The 14,548-nt window shown below is 47.5% G+C and overlaps 19 non-coding genes across 19 annotated transcripts; 10 read left to right on the top strand and 9 right to left on the bottom strand.

Annotated features, from left to right (window-relative positions):
• Positions 1 to 952: 952 nt before the first annotated feature.
• Trnaq-uug (transfer RNA glutamine (anticodon UUG)) lies at positions 953 to 1,024 on the bottom strand. Its single transcript has one exon. It is a non-coding gene; the product is annotated as a tRNA-Gln (tRNA).
• A 556-nt stretch (positions 1,025 to 1,580) lies between these two features.
• Trnap-ugg (transfer RNA proline (anticodon UGG)) lies at positions 1,581 to 1,652 on the top strand. The gene has a single exon. It is a non-coding gene; the product is annotated as a tRNA-Pro (tRNA).
• Positions 1,653 to 2,146: 494 nt separating this feature from the next.
• On the bottom strand, positions 2,147 to 2,218 carry Trnaq-uug (transfer RNA glutamine (anticodon UUG)). The gene has a single exon. It is a non-coding gene; the product is annotated as a tRNA-Gln (tRNA).
• A 556-nt stretch (positions 2,219 to 2,774) lies between these two features.
• On the top strand, positions 2,775 to 2,847 carry Trnap-ugg (transfer RNA proline (anticodon UGG)). Its single transcript has one exon. It is a non-coding gene; the product is annotated as a tRNA-Pro (tRNA).
• Positions 2,848 to 3,342: 495 nt separating this feature from the next.
• Positions 3,343 to 3,414, bottom strand: Trnaq-uug (transfer RNA glutamine (anticodon UUG)). The gene has a single exon. It is a non-coding gene; the product is annotated as a tRNA-Gln (tRNA).
• A 555-nt stretch (positions 3,415 to 3,969) lies between these two features.
• On the top strand, positions 3,970 to 4,041 carry Trnaa-ugc (transfer RNA alanine (anticodon UGC)). Its single transcript has one exon. It is a non-coding gene; the product is annotated as a tRNA-Ala (tRNA).
• A 436-nt stretch (positions 4,042 to 4,477) lies between these two features.
• Positions 4,478 to 4,550, top strand: Trnap-ugg (transfer RNA proline (anticodon UGG)). The gene has a single exon. It is a non-coding gene; the product is annotated as a tRNA-Pro (tRNA).
• Positions 4,551 to 4,985: 435 nt separating this feature from the next.
• Trnap-ugg (transfer RNA proline (anticodon UGG)) lies at positions 4,986 to 5,058 on the top strand. Its single transcript has one exon. It is a non-coding gene; the product is annotated as a tRNA-Pro (tRNA).
• Positions 5,059 to 6,182: 1,124 nt separating this feature from the next.
• On the top strand, positions 6,183 to 6,255 carry Trnap-ugg (transfer RNA proline (anticodon UGG)). Its single transcript has one exon. It is a non-coding gene; the product is annotated as a tRNA-Pro (tRNA).
• A 1,123-nt stretch (positions 6,256 to 7,378) lies between these two features.
• On the top strand, positions 7,379 to 7,450 carry Trnap-ugg (transfer RNA proline (anticodon UGG)). Its single transcript has one exon. It is a non-coding gene; the product is annotated as a tRNA-Pro (tRNA).
• A 494-nt stretch (positions 7,451 to 7,944) lies between these two features.
• Positions 7,945 to 8,016, bottom strand: Trnaq-uug (transfer RNA glutamine (anticodon UUG)). The gene has a single exon. It is a non-coding gene; the product is annotated as a tRNA-Gln (tRNA).
• Positions 8,017 to 8,572: 556 nt separating this feature from the next.
• Trnap-ugg (transfer RNA proline (anticodon UGG)) lies at positions 8,573 to 8,645 on the top strand. Its single transcript has one exon. It is a non-coding gene; the product is annotated as a tRNA-Pro (tRNA).
• A 495-nt stretch (positions 8,646 to 9,140) lies between these two features.
• Trnaq-uug (transfer RNA glutamine (anticodon UUG)) lies at positions 9,141 to 9,212 on the bottom strand. Its single transcript has one exon. It is a non-coding gene; the product is annotated as a tRNA-Gln (tRNA).
• A 555-nt stretch (positions 9,213 to 9,767) lies between these two features.
• Positions 9,768 to 9,839, top strand: Trnaa-ugc (transfer RNA alanine (anticodon UGC)). The gene has a single exon. It is a non-coding gene; the product is annotated as a tRNA-Ala (tRNA).
• A 1,006-nt stretch (positions 9,840 to 10,845) lies between these two features.
• Trnaq-uug (transfer RNA glutamine (anticodon UUG)) lies at positions 10,846 to 10,917 on the bottom strand. The gene has a single exon. It is a non-coding gene; the product is annotated as a tRNA-Gln (tRNA).
• Positions 10,918 to 12,040: 1,123 nt separating this feature from the next.
• Trnaq-uug (transfer RNA glutamine (anticodon UUG)) lies at positions 12,041 to 12,112 on the bottom strand. Its single transcript has one exon. It is a non-coding gene; the product is annotated as a tRNA-Gln (tRNA).
• Positions 12,113 to 12,668: 556 nt separating this feature from the next.
• On the top strand, positions 12,669 to 12,740 carry Trnap-ugg (transfer RNA proline (anticodon UGG)). The gene has a single exon. It is a non-coding gene; the product is annotated as a tRNA-Pro (tRNA).
• A 494-nt stretch (positions 12,741 to 13,234) lies between these two features.
• Positions 13,235 to 13,306, bottom strand: Trnaq-uug (transfer RNA glutamine (anticodon UUG)). The gene has a single exon. It is a non-coding gene; the product is annotated as a tRNA-Gln (tRNA).
• A 1,123-nt stretch (positions 13,307 to 14,429) lies between these two features.
• Trnaq-uug (transfer RNA glutamine (anticodon UUG)) lies at positions 14,430 to 14,501 on the bottom strand. Its single transcript has one exon. It is a non-coding gene; the product is annotated as a tRNA-Gln (tRNA).
• Between the last annotated feature and the right edge of the window lie 47 nt (positions 14,502 to 14,548).

Below are 14,548 nucleotides of genomic sequence, written 5' to 3'. Positions count from 1 at the left end.
AAGTAAGCCATGCAACAGGGCAAACTGTGTGTCGGGCCACCGGCCAATGATATTGGCAAGTGCGTCTTGTGAAAAGCAATCTACGAAGCAGGATTAAGCCGTCTTCGATTACGTATATCTATACCTAAAGACTGACACGTACAACGATTCGATTCGTTTTCCAGGAACTAGTACATCCCATGCACGTTTGTTAAATGCACGCGCATGCAGCACCCAAGATGGAGAGATGCTGGGACAAGCAGCTGAGGTCGTCTTTTCGCAGTTGAACCCCTTACGTGCCGTTATTAATCCTAGTAGCAAAAGCATAAGCATTTGGAGCGTTCCCCATTCACGTGTGGTCTGCTATTACCAATTTGCACACATGCACACATGCTTCCTTGTGCGGCCTGTTGGTCTACGGGGTATGATTCCTGCTTTGGATGCAGGAGGTCCCGGTTTCAAATCCCGGACAGGCACTACTTTTCACTTTCGCGACAGCCAAGCACTACGATAAACTAGCGAGTCTCTGAAAGTAAGCCATGCAACAGGGCAAACTGTGTGTCGGGCCACCGGCCAATGATATTAGCAAGTGCGTCTTGTGAAAAGCAATCTACGAAGCAGGATTAAGCCGTCTTCGATTACTTATATCTATACCTAAAGACTGACATGTACAACGATTCAATTCGTTTTCCAGGAACTGGTACATCGCATGCACGTTTGTTAAATGCACGCGCATGCAGCACCCAAGACGGAGAGATGCTGGGACAAGCAGCTGAGGCCGTCTTCTCGCAGTTGAACCCCTTACGTGCCGTTATTAATCCTAGTAGCAAAAGCATAAGCATTTGGAGCGTTCCCCATTCACGTGTGGACTGCTATTAACAATTTGCATTACATGATCCTAGCTAAGATTCTGGATATACAATTCCAACTACCAGCTCGTACACATTTCCAGATACGATCGAAAAACAGAGTCAGGTTCCACAGAGACTCGAACTCGGATCGCTGGATTCAAAGTCCAGAGTGCTAACCATTACACCATGGAACCGGGTGCCTCTAGCAGACTTAAATTGAGCAGCATCTTGACATTAAACCGATAAGCTGCGATTTATTACATGTAGCGTCATCAGGAAGTGTTTGCGTGGCTAATGAAGCAACCAAGTAGGCTGAAATTGGAGGGAGCAACTTGGAATGTAGCGAGAATTCGTGCCAGTATTCGTACATGAAATGATGTGTAAGGGTCAGGTAATCAAAATCGCGGAACAGCCACTTTCGTATGGTGGATGCTTTGTGCTGGAAGCAGCCTAGCTATGAAAACAGCTATGGACACAGAGTACTGTCGAAAAGTGCGTGCTGTCACACAACGCTACGTAGCGGGCGGAAGGTGCGTGACACGATAACATTTGCACTTCACATGATCGACATACTGTTACACAACTCAAGCAGCTCTTTCAGCCTTCACATACACTGGTCCTCAGCACAGCTCATGTTGTAGGAGTCGGATTAAGAAACCTCTTTGAGAATATGGTCCAGATTGGATGCTGCAACTAGCAAGTGCGGCAAGATCTCATTAGGTGGCGGGATGCACACATGCTTCCTTGTGCGGCCTGTTGGTCTAGCGGTATGATTCCTGCTTTGGGTGCAGGAGGTCCCGGTTTCAAATCCCGGACAGGCCCTACTTTTCACTTTCGCGACAACCAAGCAATACGATAAACTAGCGAGTCTCTGAAAGTAAGCCATGCAACAGGGCAAACTGTGTGTCGGGCCACCGGCCAATGATATTGGCAAGGGCGTCTTGTGAAAAGCAATCTACGAAGCAGGATTAAGCCGTCTTCGATTACTTATATCTATACCTAAATACTGACACGTACAACGATTCGATTCGTTTCCCAGGAACTAGTACATCGCATGAACGTTTGTTAAATGCACGCACATGCAGCACCCAAGACGGAGAGATGCTGGGGCAAGCAGCTGAGGTCGTCTTCTCTTAGTTGAACCCCTTACGTGCCGTTATTAATCCTAGTAGCAAAAGCATAAGCATTTGGAGCGTTCCCCATTCACGTGTGGACTGCTATTAACAATTTGCATTACATGATCCTAGCTAAAATTCTGGATATACAATTCCAACTACCAGCTCGTACACATTTCTAGAAACGATCGCAAAACAGTCAGGTTCCACCGAGACTCGAACTCGGATCGCTGGATTCAAAGTCCAGAGTGTTAACCATTACACCATGGAACCGGGTGCCTCTAGCAGACTTAAATTGAGCAGCATCTTGACATTAAACCGATAAGCTGCGATTTATTACATGTAGCGTCCTCAGGAAGTGTTTGCGTGGCTAATGAAGCAACCAAGTAGGCTGAAATTGGAGGGAGCAACTTGGAATGTAGCGAGAATTCGTGCCAGTATTCGTACATGAAATGATGTGTAAGGGTCAGGTAATCAAAATCGTGGAACAGCCACTTTCGTATGGTGGATGCCTTGTGCTGGAAGCAGCCTAGCTATGAAAACAGCTATGGACACAGAGTACTGTCGAAAAGTGCGTGCTGTCACACAACGCTACGTAGTGGGCGGAAGGTGCGTGACACGATAACATTTGCACTTCACATGATCGACATACTGTTACACAACTCAAGCAGTTCTATCAGCCTTCACATACACTGGTCCTCAGCACAGCTCATGTTGTAGGAGTCGGATTAAGAAACCTCTTTGAGAATATGGTCCAGATTGGATGCTGCAACTAGCAAGTGCGGCAAGATCTCATTAGGTGGCGGGATGCACACATGCTTCCTTGTGCGGCCTGTTGGTCTAGCGGTATGATTCCTGCTTTGGGTGCAGGAGGTCCCGGTTTCAAATCCCGGACAGGCACTACTTTTCACTTTCGCGAAAGCCAAGGACTACGTTAAACAAGCGAGTCTCTGAAAGTAAGCCATGAAACAGGGCAAACTGTGTGTCGGGCCACCGGCCAATGATATTGGCAAGTGCGTCTTGCGAAAAGCAATCTACGAAGCAGGATTAAGCCGTCTTCGATTACTTATATCTATACCTAAATACTGACACGTACAACGATTCGATTCGTTTCCCAGGAACTAGTACATCGCATGAACGTTTGTTAAATGCACGCGCATGCAGCACCCAAGACGGAGAGATGCTGGGGCAAGCAGCTGAGGTCGTCTTCTCGCAGTTGAACCCCTTACGTGCCGTTATTAATCCTAGTAGCAAAAGCATAAGCATTTGGAGCGTTCCCCATTCACGTGTGGACTGCTAATAACAATTTGCATTACATGATCCTAGCTAAAATTCTGGATATACAATTCCAACTACCAGCTCGTACACATTTCTAGAAACGATCGCAAAACAGAGTCAGGTTCCACCGAGACTCGAACTCGGATCGCTGGATTCAAAGTCCAGAGTGCTAACCATTACACCATGGAACCGGGTGCCTCTAGCAGACTTAAATTGAGCAGCATCTTGACATTAAACCGATAAGCTGCGATTTATTGCATGTAGCGTCCTCAGGAAGTGTTTGCGTGGCTAATGAAGCAACCAAGTAGGCTGAAAGTGGAGGGAGCAACTTGGAATGTAGCGAGAATTCGTGCCAGTATTCGTACATGAAATAGTGTCTAAGGGTTAGGTAATCAAAATCGCGGAACAGCCACTTTCGTATGGTGGATGCCTTGTGCTGGAAGCAGCCTAGCTATGAAAACAGCTAGGAAACAGAGTACTGTCGAAAAGTGCGTGCTGTCACACAACGCCACGTAGTGGGCGGATGGTGCGTGACACGATAACATTTGCACTTCACACGATCGACATACTGTCACACAACTCAAGCAGCTCTTTCAGCCATCACATACACTGGTCCTCAGCACAGCTCATGTTGTAGGTGTCGGATTAAGAAACCTCTTTGAGAATATGGTCCATATTGGATGCTGCAACTAGCAAGTGCGGCAAGATCTCAGTAGGTGGCGGGGTGCACACCTGCTTCCTTGTGCGGCCTGTTGGTATAGGGGTATTATTCCTGCTTTGCGTGCAGGAGGTCCCGGGATCAAATCCCGGACAGGCCCTACTTTTCACTTTCGCGGCAACCAAGCACTACGATAAACTAGCGAGTCTCTGAAAGTAAGCCATGCAACAGGGCAAACTGCGTGTCGGGCCACCGGCCAATGATATTGGCAAGTGCGTCTTGTGGAAAGCAATCTACGAAGCAGGATTAAGCCGTCTTCGATTACTTATATCTATACCTAAACGCTGACGCGTACAACGATTCGATTCGTTTCCCAGGAACTAGTACATCGCATGCACGTTTGTTAAATGCACGCGCATGCAGCACCCAAGATGGAGAGATGCTGGGACAAGCAGCTGAGGTCGTCTTTTCGCAGTTGAACCCCTTACGTGCCGTTATTAATCCTAGTAGCAAAAGCATAAGCATTTGGAGCGTTCCCCATTCACGTGTGGACTGCTATTACCAATTTGCACACATGCACACATGCTTCCTTGTGCGGCCTGTTGGTCTAGGGGTATGATTCCTGCTTTGGGTGCAGGAGGTCCCGGTTTCAAATCCCGGACAGGCACTACTTTTCACTTTCGCGACAGCCAAGCACTACGATAAACTAGCGAGTCTCTGAAAGTAAGCCATGCAACAGGGCAAACTGTGTGTCGGGCCACCGGCCAATGATATTGGCAAGTGCGTCTTGTGAAAAGCAATCTACGAAGCAGGATTAAGCCGTCTTCGATTACGTATATCTATACCTAAAGACTGACACGTACAACGATTCGATTCGTTTTCCAGGAACTAGTACATCCCATGCACGTTTGTTAAATGCACGCGCATGCAGCACCCAAGATGGAGAGATGCTGGGACAAGCAGCTGAGGTCGTCTTTTCGCAGTTGAACCCCTTACGTGCCGTTATTAATCCTAGTAGCAAAAGCATAAGCATTTGGAGCGTTCCCCATTCACGTGTGGACTGCTATTACCAATTTGCACACATGCACACATGCTTCCTTGTGCGGCCTGTTGGTCTAGGGGTATGATTCCTGCTTTGGGTGCAGGAGGTCCCGGTTTCAAATCCCGGACAGGCACTACTTTTCACTTTCGCGACAGCCAAGCACTACGATAAACTAGCGAGTCTCTGAAAGTAAGCCATGCAACAGGGCAAACTGTGTGTCGGGCCACCGGCCAATGATATTGGCAAGTGCGTCTTGTGAAAAGCAATCTACGAAGCAGGATTAAGCCGTCTTCGATTACGTATATCTATACCTAAAGACTGACACGTACAACGATTCGATTCGTTTTCCAGGAACTAGTACATCCCATGCACGTTTGTTAAATGCACGCGCATGCAGCACCCAAGACGGAGAGATGCTGGAACAAGCAGCTGAGGTCGTCTTCTCGCAGTTGAACCCCTTACGTGCCGTTATTAATCCTAGTAGCAAAAGCATAAGCATTTGGAGCGTTCCCCATTCACGTGTGAACTGCTATTAACAATTTGCATTACATGATCCTAGCTAAGATTCTGGATATACAATTCCAACTACCAGCTCGTACACATTTCCAGATACGATCGAAAAACAGAGTCACGTTCCACAGAGACTCGAACTCGGATCGCTGGATTCAAAGTCCAGAGTGCTAACCATTACACCATGGAACCGGGTGCCTCTAGCAGACTTAAATTGAGCAGCATCTTGACATTAAACCGATAAGCTGCGATTTATTACATGTAGCGTCCTCAGGAAGTGTTTGCGTGGCTAATGAAGCAACCAAGTACGCTGAAATTGGAGGGAGCAACTTGGAATGTAGCGAGAATTCTTGCCAGTATTCGTACATGAAACGATGTGTAAGGGTCAGGTAATCAAAATCGCGGAACAATCCACTTTCGTATGGTGGATGCTTTGTGCTGGAAGCAGCCTAGCTATGAAAACAGCTATGGACACAGAGTACTGTCGAAAAGTGCGTGCTGTCACACAACGCTACGTAGTGGGCGGAAGGTGCGTGACACGATAACATTTGCACTTCACATGATCGACATACTGTTACACAACTCAAGCAGTTCTTTCAGCCTTCACATACACTGGTCCTCAGCACAGCTCATGTTGTAGGAGTCGGATTAAGAAACCTCTTTGAGAATATGGTAGAGATTGGATGCTGCAACTAGCAAGTGCGGCAAGATCTCATTAGGTGGCGGGGTGCACACCTGCTTCTTTGTGCGGCCTGTTGGTCTAGCGGTATGATTCCTGCTTTGGGTGCAGGAGGTCCCGGTTTCAAATCCCGGACAGGCACTACTTTTCACTTTCGCGACAGCCAAGCACTACGATAAACTAGCGAGTCTCTGAAAGTAAGCCATGCAACAGGGCAAACTGTGTGTCGGGCCACCGGCCAATGATATTGGCAAGTGCGTCTTGTGAAAAGCAATCTACGAAGCAGGATTAAGCCGTCTTCGATTACTTATATCTATACCTAAAGACTGACACGTACAACGATTCGATTCGTTTTCCAGGAACTGGTACATCGCATGCACGTTTGTTAAATGCACGCGCATGCAGCACCCAAGACGGAGAGATGCTGGGACAAGCAGCTGAGGTCGTCTTCTCGCAGTTGAACCCCTTACGTGCCATTATTAATCCTAGTAGCAAAAGCATAAGCATTTGGAGCGTTCCCCATTCACGTGTGGACTGCTATTAACAATTTGCATTACATGATCCTAGCTAAGATTCTGGATATACAATTCCAACTACCAGCTCGTACACATTTCCAGATACGATCGAAAAACAGAGTCACGTTCCACAGAGACTCGAACTCGGATCGCTGGATTCAAAGTCCAGAGTGCTAACCATTACACCATGGAACCGGGTGCCTCTAGCAGACTTAAATTGAGCAGCATCTTGACATTAAACCGATAAGCTGCGATTTATTACATGTAGCGTCCTCAGGAAGTGTTTGCGTGGCTAATGAAGCAACCAAGTAGGCTGAAATTGGAGGGAGCAACTTGGAATGTAGCGAGAATTCGTGCCAGTATTCGTACATGAAATGATGTGTAAGGGTCAGGTAATCAAAATCGCGGAACAGCCACTTTCGTATGGTGGATGCTTTGTGCTGGAAGCAGCCTAGCTATGAAAACAGCTATGGACACAGAGTACTGTCGAAAAGTGCGTGCTGTCACACAACGCTACGTAGTGGGCGGAAGGTGCGTGACACGATAACATTTGCACTTCACATGATCGACATACTGTTACACAACTCAAGCAGTTCTTTCAGCCTTCACATACACTGGTCCTCAGCACAGCTCATGTTGTAGGAGTCGGATTAAGAAACCTCTTTGAGAATATGGTCCAGATTGGATGCTGCAACTAGCAAGTGCGGCAAGATCTCATTAGGTGGCGGGGTGCACACATGGTCCCTTGTGCGGCCTGTTGGTCTAGCGGTATGATTCCTGCTTTGGGTGCAGGAGGTCCCGGTTTCAAATCCCGGACAGGCCCTACTTTTCACTTTCGCGACAACCAAGCAATACGATAAACTAGCGAGTCTCTGAAAGTAAGCCATGCAACAGGGCAAAGTGTGTGTCGGGCCACCGGCCAATGATATTGGCAAGGGCGTCTTGTGAAAAGCAATCTACGAAGCAGGATTAAGCCGTCTTCGATTACTTATATCTATACCTAAATACTGACACGTACAACGATTCGATTCGTTTCCCAGGAACTAGTACATCGCATGAACGTTTGTTAAATGCACGCGCATGCAGCACCCAAGACGGAGAGATGCTGGGGCAAGCAGCTGAGGTCGTCTTCTCTTAGTTGAACCCCTTACGTGCCGTTATTAATCCTAGTAGCAAAAGCATAAGCATTTGGAGCGTTCCCCATTCACGTGTGTACTGCTATTAACAATTTGCATTACATGATCCTAGCTAAAATTCTGGATATACAATTCCAACTACCAGCTCGTACACATTTCTAGAAACGATCGCAAAACAGTCAGGTTCCACCGAGACTCGAACTCGGATCGCTGGATTCAAAGTCCAGAGTGCTAACCATTACACCATGGAACCGGGTGCCTCTAGCAGACTTAAATTGAGCAGCATCTTGACATTAAACCGATAAGCTGCGATTTATTACATGTAGCGTCCTCAGGAAGTGTTTGCGTGGCTAATGAAGCAACCACGTAGGCTGAAAGTGGAGGGAGCAACTTGGAATGTAGCGAGAATTCTTGCCAGTATTCGTACATGAAATGATGTCTAAGGGTCAGGTAATCAAAATCGCGGAACAGCCACTTTCGTATGGTGGATGCCTTGTGCTGGAAGCAGCCTAGCTATGAAAACAGCTATGGACACAGAGTACTGTCGAAAAGTGCGTGCTGTCACACAACGCCACGTAGTGGGCGGATGGTGCGTGACACGATAACATTTGCACTTCACACGATCGACATACTGTCACACAACTCAAGCAGCTCTTTCAGCCATCACATACACTGGTCCTCAGCACAGCTCATGTTGTAGGAGTCGGATTAAGAAACCTCTTTGAGAATATGGTCCAGATTGGATGCTGCAACTAGCAAGTGCGGCAAGATCTCATTAGGTGGCGGGATGCACACTTGCTTCCTTGTGCGGCCTGTTGGTCTAGCGGTATGATTCCTGCTTTGGGTGCAGGAGGTCCCGGTTTCAAATCCCGGACAGGCACTACTTTTCACTTTCGCGAAAGCCAAGGACTACGTTAAACAAGCGAGTCTCTGAAAGTAAGCCATGCAACAGGGCAAACTGCGTGTCGGGCCACCGGCCAATGATATTGGCAAGTGCGTCTTGTGAAAAGCAATCTACGAAGCAGGATTAAGCCGTCTTCGATTACTTATATCTATACCTAAATACTGACACGTACAACGATTCGATTCGTTTCCCAGGAACTAGTACATCGCATGAACGTTTGTTAAATGCACGCGCATGCAGCACCCAAGACGGAGAGATGCTGGGGCAAGCAGCTGAGGTCGTCTTCTCGCAGTTGAACCCCTTACGTGCCGTTATTAATCCTAGTAGCAAAAGCATAAGCATTTGGAGCGTTCCCCATTCACGTGTGGACTGCTAATAACAATTTGCATTACATGATCCTAGCTTAAATTCTGGATATACAATTCCAACTACCAGCTCGTACACATTTCTAGAAACGATCGCAAAACAGAGTCAGGTTCCACCGAGACTCGAACTCGGATCGCTGGATTCAAAGTCCAGAGTGCTAACCATTACACCATGGAACCGGGTGCCTCTAGCAGACTTAAATTGAGCAGCATCTTGACATTAAACCGATAAGCTGCGATTTATTGCATGTAGCGTCCTCAGGAAGTGTTTGCGTGGCTAATGAAGCAACCAAGTAGGCTGAAAGTGGAGGGAGCAACTTGGAATGTAGCGAGAATTCGTGCCAGTATTCGTACATGAAATAGTGTCTAAGGGTTAGGTAATCAAAATCGCGGAACAGCCACTTTCGTATGGTGGATGCCTTGTGCTGGAAGCAGCCTAGCTATGAAAACAGCTAGGAAACAGAGTACTGTCGAAAAGTGCGTGCTGTCACACAACGCCACGTAGTGGGCGGATGGTGCGTGACACGATAACATTTGCACTTCACACGATCGACATACTGTCACACAACTCAAGCAGCTCTTTCAGCCATCACATACACTGGTCCTCAGCACAGCTCATGTTGTAGGTGTCGGATTAAGAAACCTCTTTGAGAATATGGTCCATATTGGATGCTGCAACTAGCAAGTGCGGCAAGATCTCAGTAGGTGGCGGGGTGCACACCTGCTTCCTTGTGCGGCCTGTTGGTATAGGGGTATTATTCCTGCTTTGCGTGCAGGAGGTCCCGGGATCAAATCCCGGACAGGCCCTACTTTTCACTTTCGCGGCAACCAAGCACTACGATAAACTAGCGAGTCTCTGAAAGTAAGCCATGCAACAGGGCAAACTGCGTGTCGGGCCACCGGCCAATGATATTGGCAAGTGCGTCTTGTGGAAAGCAATCTACGAAGCAGGATTAAGCCGTCTTCGATTACTTATATCTATACCTAAACGCTGACGCGTACAACGATTCGATTCGTTTCCCAGGAACTAGTACATCGCATGCACGTTTGTTAAATGCACGCGCATGCAGCACCCAAGACGGAGAGATGCTGGGACAAGCAGCTGAGGTCGTCTTCTCGCAGTTGAACCTCTTACGTGCCGTTATTAATCCTAGTAGCAAAAGCATAAGCATTTGGAGCGTTCCCCATTCACGTGTGGACTGCTATTACCAACTTGCACACATGCACACATGCTTCCTTGTGCGGCCTGTTGGTCTAGGGGTATGATTCCTGCTTTGGGTGCAGGAGGTCCTGGTTTCAAATCCCGGACAGGCACTACTTTTCACTTTCGCGACAGCCAAGCACTACGATAAACTAGCGAGTCTCTGAAAGTGAGCCATGCAACAGGGCAAACTGTGTGTCGGGCCACCGGCCAATGATATTGGCAAGTGCGTCTTGTGAAAAGCAATCTACGAAGCAGGATTAAGCCGTCTTCGATTACTTACATCTATACCTAAATACTGACACGTACAACGATTCGATTCGTTTCCCAGGAACTAGTACATCGCATGAACGTTTGTTAAATGCACGCGCATGCAGCACCCAAGACGGAGAGATGCTGGGGCAAGCAGCTGAGGTCGTCTTCTCGCAGTTGAACCCCTTACGTGCCGTTATTAATCGTAGTAGCAAAAGCATAAGCATTTGGAGCGTTCCCCATTCACGTGTGGACTGCTATTACCAATTTGCATTACATGATCCTAACTAACTTTCTGGTTATACATTTCCAACTACCAGCTCGTACACATTTCTAGAAACGATCGCAAAACACAGAGTCAGTTTCCACCGAGACTTGAACTCGGATCGCTGGATTCAAAGTCCAGAGTGCTAACCATTACACCATGGAACCGGGTGGCTCTAGCGGACTTAAATTGAGCAGCATCTTGACATTAAACCGATAAGCTGCGATTTATTGCATGTAGCGTCCTCAGGAAGTGTTTGCGTGGCTAATGAAGCAACCAAGTAGGCTGAAAGTGGAGGGAGCAACTTGGAATGTAGCGAGAATTCTTGCCAGTATTCGTACATGAAATGATGTCTAAGGGTCAGATAATCAAAATCGCGGAACAGCCACTTTCGTATGGTGGATGCCTTGTGCTGGAAGCAGCCTAGCTATGAAAACAGCTATGGACACAGAGTACTGTCGAAAAGTGCGTGCTGTCACACAACGCCACGTAGTGGGCGGATGGTGCGTGACACGATAACATTTGCACTTCACACGATCGACATACTGTCACACAACTCAAGCAGCTCTTTCAGCCATCACATACACTGGTCCTCAGCACAGCTCATGTTGTAGGTGTCGGATTAAGAAACCTCTTTCAGAATATGGTCCATATTGGATGCTGCAACTAGCAAGTGCGGCAAGATCTCAGTAGGTGGCGGGGTGCACACCTGTTTCCTTGTGCGGCCTGTTGGTATAGGGGTATTATTCCTGCTTTGGAGCAGGTAGTCCCGGGTTCAAATCCCGGACAGGCCCTACTTTTCACTTTCGCGACAACCAAGCAATACGACAAACTAGCGAGTCTCTGAAAGTAAGCCATGCAACAGGGCAAAGTGTGTGTCGGGCCACCGGCCAATGATATTGGCAAGTGCGTCTTGTGAAAAGCAATCTACGAAGCAGGATTAAGCCGTCTTCGATTACTTATATCTATACCTAAATACTGACACGTACAACGATTCGATTCGTTTCCCAGGAACTAGTACATCGCATGAACGTTTGTTAAATGCACGCGCATGCAGCACCCAAGACGGAGAGATGGTGGGGCAAGCAGCTGAGGTCGTCTTCTCGCAGTTGAACCCCTTACGTGCCGTTATTAATCCTAGTAGCAAAAGCAGAAGCATTTGGAGCGTTCCCCATTCACGTGTGGTCTGCTATTAACAATTTGCATTACATGATCCTAACTAACATTCTGGATATACAATTCCAACTACCAGCTCGTACACATTTCTAGAAACGATCGCAAAACAGAGTCAGGTTCCACCGAGACTCGAACTCGGATCGCTGGATTCAAAGTCCAGAGTGCTAACCATTACACCATGGAACCGGGTGCCTCTAGCATACTTAAATTGAGCAGCATCTTGACATTAAACCGATAAGCTGTGATTTATTGCATGTAGCATCCTCAGGAAGCGTTTGCGTGGCTAATGAAGCAACCAAGTAGGCTGAAAGTGGAGGGAGCAACTTGGAATGTAGCGAGAATTCTTGCCAGTATTCGTTCATGGAATGATGTCTAAGGGTCAGATAATCAAAATCGCGGAGCAGCTACTTTCGTATGGTGGATGCCTTGTGCTGGAAGCAGCCTAGCTATGAAAACAGCTATGGACACAGAGTACTGTCGAAAAGTGCGTGCTGTCACACAACACCACGTAGTGGGCGGATGGTGCGTGACACGATAACATTTGCACTTCACACGATCGACATACTGTCACACAAATCAAGCAGCTCTTTCAGCCTTCACATACACTTGTCCTCAGCACAGCTCATGTTGTAGGTGTCGGATTAAGAAACCTCTTTGAGAATATGGTCCAGATTGGAAGCTGCAACTAGCAAGTGCGGCAAGATCTCATTAGGTGGCGGGGTGCACACATGATTCCTTGTGCGGCCTGTTGGTCTAGGGGTATGATTCCTGCTTTGGGTGCAGGAGGTCCCGGTTTCAAATCCCGGACAGGCCATACTTTTCACTTTCGCGACAGCCAAGCACTACGATAAACTAGCGAGTCTCTGAAAGTAAGCCATGCAACAGGGCAAACTGTGTGTCGGGCAACCGGCCAATGATATTGGCAAGTGCGTCTTGTGAAAAGCAATCTACGAAGCAGGATTAAGCCGTCTTCGATTACTTCTATCTATACCTAAATACTGACACGTACAACGATTCGATTCGTTTCCCAGGAACTAGTACATCGCATGCACGTTTGTTAAATGCACGCGCATGCAGCACCCAAGACGGAGAGATGCTGGGGCATGCACCTGAGGTCGTCTTCACGCAGTTGAACCCCTTACGTTCCGTTATTAATCCTAGTAGCAAAAGCATAAGCATTTGGAGCGTTCCCCATTCACGTGTGGTCTGCTATTAACAATTTGCATTACACTATCCTAGCTAAAATTCTGGATATACAATTCCAACTACCAGCTCGTACACATTTCTAGAAACGATCGAAAAACAGTCAGGTTCCACCGAGACTCGATCTCGGATCGCTGGATTCAAAGTCCAGAGTGCTAACCATTACACCATGGAACCGGGTGCCTGTAGCAGACTTACATTGAGCAGCATCTTGACATTAAACCGATAAGCTGCGATTTATTGCATGTAGCGTCCTCAGGAAGTGTTTGCGTGGCTAATGAAGCAACCACGTAGGCTGAAAGTGGAGGGAGCAACTTGGAATGTAGCGAGAATTTTTGCCAGTATTCGTTCATGAAATGATGTCTAAGGGTCAGGTAATCAAAATCGCGGAACAGCCACTTTCGTATGGTGGATGCCTTGTGCTGGAAGCAGCCTAGCTATGAAAACAGCTATGGACACAGAGTACTGTCGAAAAGTGCGTGCTGTCACACAACGCCACGTAGTGGGCGGATGGTGCGTGACACGATAACATTTGCACTTCACACGATCGACATACTGTCACACAACTCAAGCAGCTCTTTCAGCCATCACATACACTGGTCCTCAGCACAGCTCATGTTGTAGGTGTCGGATTAAGAAACCTCTTTGAAAATATGGTCCATATTGGATGCTGCAACTAGCAAGTGCGGCAAGATCTCAGTAGGTGGCGGGGTGCACACCTGCTTCCTTGTGCGGCCTGTTGGTATAGGGGTATTATTCCTGCTTTGGTGCAGGTAGTCCCGGGTTCAAATCCCGGACAGGCCCTACTTTTCACTTTCGCGACAACCAAGCAATACGATAAACTAGCGAGTCTCTGAAAGTAAGCCATGCAACAGGGCAAACTGCGTATCGGGCCACCGGCCAATGATATTGGCAAGTGCGTCTTGTGAAAAGCAATCTACGAAGCAGGATTAAGCCGTCTTCGATTACTTATATCTATACCTAAAGACTGACACGTACAACGATTCGATTCGTTTCCCAGGAACAAGTACATCGCATGCACGTTTGTTAAATGCACGCGCATGCAGCACCCAAGACGGAGAGATGCTGGGGCATGCACCTGAGGTCGTCTTCACGCAGTTGAACCCCTTACGTTCCGTTATTAATCCTAGTAGCAAAAGCATAAGCATTTGGAGCGTTCCCCATTCACGTGTGGTCTGCTATTAACAATTTGCATTACATGATCCTAGCTAAAATTCTGGATATACAATTCCAACTACCAGCTCGTACACATTTCTAGAAACGATCGAAAAACAGAGTCAGGTTCCACCGAGACTCGATCTCGGATCGCTGGATTCAAAGTCCAGAGTGCTAACCATTACACCATGGAACCGGGTGCCTCTAGCATACTTAAATTGAGCAGCATCTTGACATTAAACC

This window comes from Schistocerca gregaria, chromosome 2, assembly GCF_023897955.1.
Source record: "Schistocerca gregaria isolate iqSchGreg1 chromosome 2, iqSchGreg1.2, whole genome shotgun sequence".
NCBI lineage: Eukaryota > Metazoa > Arthropoda > Insecta > Orthoptera > Acrididae > Schistocerca > Schistocerca gregaria.
This window is presented reverse-complemented; position numbering and strand designations above follow the sequence as displayed.